This window comes from Tenrec ecaudatus, chromosome 5 (assembly GCF_050624435.1).
Source record: "Tenrec ecaudatus isolate mTenEca1 chromosome 5, mTenEca1.hap1, whole genome shotgun sequence".
Classification (NCBI taxonomy): domain Eukaryota; kingdom Metazoa; phylum Chordata; class Mammalia; order Afrosoricida; family Tenrecidae; genus Tenrec; species Tenrec ecaudatus.
The window spans coordinates 83414152-83418207 of record NC_134534.1 but is presented as its reverse complement, the minus strand read 5'-3'; positions in this window follow the sequence as shown (position 1 = coordinate 83418207).

The window sequence follows — 4056 nt, the reverse complement described above, 5'->3', positions numbered from 1 at the left end:
ATTCTCCTGTGAGGCCATCTGGCCCTGGAGATTTTTTTGTTTGTAATCCTTTAATAACCCTATTTATTCCCCCCTAGTTGTTCCATTGTTGTGGGTCTATTGATGTTCTGACATCTATCTGGGATAGTCTAGGGAGAGATTGTGATTCCAAGTATTTTTTCATGTCTTCCAAGTTGTTGAATTCGTTAGAGTACAGGCCTTCGCAGTACTGTTCAATTATCCTTTTGATTTCATTAGGATCTGTTGTAATGGCCCCTGTTTCATCCCTCATCCTTGCTATTGACCTTTGTTCCTTCCTTCCTTTCTTTGGTTAAGTTTGCCAACGATATATCAATTCTGTTAATTCTTTCAAAGAACCAACTTTAGCTGCATTAATTTTTCCTTACTTTTCTTGTTTTCCCTCTCCTGTATATCAGCTCTGATTCTTATTATTTCTTTCCTTTTGCTATTAGTAGGGTTGTTCTGTTGACTCTGCTCTAATTGGAGTAATTTTGTGCGAGCATAACAATCACAAGTCTCTTTTTTCATGTGTGCATTTATTGCTATCAGCCTTCCTCTTTTGAATCCCTTTAAAGTATCCCAAAAGTTTTTGTACATCATATTTTCATTCTCATAGATTTCTAGAAACTTATTGATTTCATCTCTGATCTATGCCAATACCCACTCCTTTTGCAGTAGAGCATGATTCCTCGTCCAATTGTTTGCCCTTGTTTTCTTCACCATCCTTCTGTTGATTTCCAGCCTTAGGGCACAGTGATCAGAGAGAGGCGTCTGTATAGTCTCTATGTGCTTGAACTTACTCAGGTTGGGCTTGCGTCCCAGCATGTGGTCTGTCTTCAAATGTGTGCCATGTGGGATTGAAAAGAATGAGATTTTCTTTTTCATTTGGATGGAACGCTCTCAAAATAGCTATCAAGCCTGGTCATCCAATTGTGCTGTTTAGATCTGCATCAGGGATCCCACGAGAATTGAGAATTACAGACCAATACCCCTAATGAACATTGATGTAAAAACCCTTAACAAAATACTGGTCAATAGATTACAAAAGCATATAAAAAATAATTCACCGTGACCAAGTGGAATTCATACCAGGGATGCAGGGATGGCTCAACATACAAAAGACCATTAGTATTATTTGCCACATTGGCAGGAAAAATTATAACAACCACATGATAATATTGGTAGATACAGAAAAAGCATTTAACAATAGCCAACACCCATTCCTGTTTAAGACACTCAAGAAGATAGGAATAGAAGGAAACTTCCTCAATATTATACAAGCTATATATGAAAAACCAACAGCAATGGAGAAAAGACTAAAACAATTCCACTACAAAAAGGGACCAGAACACGGATGCCCCTTGTCTGCACTCCTATTTAACATGGTACTGGAGGTCCTAGCTAACAGCATACAACTAAGAAAAGACATCAGAGGTATTAATCTGGTCAGGGAAGAGGTAAAATTATCATTATTCACAGACGATATGATTTTATACATCGAACATCCCCTAAACGCCACAGGTGGTCTGTTGGAAACAATAGAATAGTAAGGGAGAGTGGCAGGATCCAAGATCAACAAACATAAGTCTATCGGACTGCTATACACATCAGACAAGATCACAGAAGAAGCAATTACAAAGGTACTACCGTTTACAATAGCCAAACACAGATTGAAATATCTAGGGAAATACTTGACTAAAAAATGAAAGATTTTTACAAGAAAAATAATAGAACACTATTACAAGAAACAAAGAGTGACCTCAACAAATGGAAGAATATCCCATGCTCGTAGATTAGAAGACTCAATATAGTAAAGATATCAGTTCTTCCCAAGGCACAATATAAGTTTAATGCTATCCTGATACGAATATAATCATTCTTCTTCAAAGAATTGGAAAAACTTATTACCAACTTCATATTAAGGGGAAATAAGCTCAGAATTAGCAGAGAACTCCTCAAGAAGAAGGACAAAATGGGAGGGCTTGCTCTACCTGACTTTCGTGGTCAAAACAGTGTGGTACTGGTATTACGACAGATATTCAGACCGATGAATAAAAGCTAAAGATCCAGAAATAAAAACATCAGCATTCAGACAACTGGTTTTTAATAAGGGCCAAAAAAATATCAAATGGGAAGTGGATGCCCGCTTCAATAAATGGTGCTGGAAAAAATGGATATCTACCTGCAGAAAAATGAAGCAAGACGCTGTGTTAGACAGGGTTCTCTAGAGAGAAAAAACTAGATTGCTAGTAAATATATATATATATATATCACAAGAAATGAACCCTTAAATTATAGATAGATAGATAATACAAATAATGAACAGTTAAATTATAAATTATAAAGCAGTGAGACACTAGCAGTCCTTTAAGTCTTGAGGGTTGCCAGTCCCTCTTCTATAGAGAGAGCTGGGCTATATATACCCAGGCAGCAAACAGCAAGGCAGGTCAGCAACTGTCACCAACTGTTGGTCCCCAGCTCCAAAGATGAATATTACAATTGTGTGGGCTTAAAGGGACCTTAACTTACAGCAACATAGTCCACAGCTAGGCATCCCACAGGTAGAGTACCCTTTAAATTGAGGCACAGAACAAGCAAGGCAGCCACACGCTGGTCCAGTAATTAAAAAGTGAGAGACAAGCAAAGTGAGGCTCACCAAGCCATTTATCTCTCCGCCCTTCAATTAATCCTACTTGTGTTTATCGGCCAGGCTGGCACAATAAACTATCGCAGACTCTTACCTCACTCCATGCACAAGAATAAACTCAAGATGTATCACAGACCTTGAGGTAAAACCTCAAACAATTGGGGACATTAATGAGGAAATTGGGACTAACCTGAGAGCCTAGGCACAGGGAATACATAGGCTATCAGAAATAGGGAAGGACACAAGCACAGAGGAGGCATAAATTGACAAGTGGGAGATACGGAAGATAAATCCCCTGTGTACATCGAAATAATTCACCAAGAGAGTAATAAGATTGCCCTCCGACTGTGAAAGCATCTTTAGTAATGACACATCAGACAAATGTCTTAACTAAAATCCGCAATACTTTGCTAGCTTACAATAAGAGAAAAACTAACTGCCTACTGAGGTTGTAGGCAAAGGACCTGAATAGAAGTTTCACAAGGGCAGAAAATCTGAATGGCTAATAAACATATGAGAAAATGTTCCCGATCATTAGCCATAAGAGAAATGCAAATTAAAACAACTATGAGATACCGCCTAATACCCTCAAAGATAGCCCGATTCAAAAAATCAGAAAGTAACAAGTGTTGGAGGGGCTGGAGTGAGGTAGGCAGCCTCATCCACTGCTGGTGGCCCTGGAGGTATGTAGAGCCACTCTGGAAATCAATTTGGTGATATCTAAACAGTTGGAAATTGAGCTACCGTAGGACCCAGCAATCCCCCTACTGGGCATATACCCAGAAGAGGCAAAGAACAACCCACAGTCAGACATCTATGCTCCAATGTTCATCGTAACACAGTTCACAATCGCAAGGAGTTGGAAACAACCTAAATTCCCATCAACAGATGAATGGATTAAAAAGCCGTGGTGCATACATACAATGAAGTACTGTGCATCACTAAAAAGCAGTGATGAACGCATGGAGCATATTGCCACATGGGAAGAACTGGAGGAAATTATGCTAAGTGAAGTAACGCAAGCACAAAAGAACAAATACACCATGAGTCCACTGAGGGAAAGAGGGACAGACTTCAACCCAGGATGTGAATTCAGCATGCAGGGGTGGAGCAGGGAGCCGTTGGAAGGGTCTGAAAACCCAGCCCCAGTTCCAACTGTGTGGACAGCCTCCTCTTCCCCCAGAAGTTTTTACTTCAGAGGACAGCACTGAAGCTTCATCTCGGGGAGACAGACATGCCTGGTCAGAGCACATGGCAGCAAAAGAAAGGGGGAGGAAGAGAGTGGAGCATATCCTGGACCACCAAGCCTGGAGGACGATATCCCCACTCAGAATAGCCAATGCACAGAGAGGACCCTATGGCCAGCCCCACTATGAGACATGACATCCCTCATTGACTCATGACCCTAC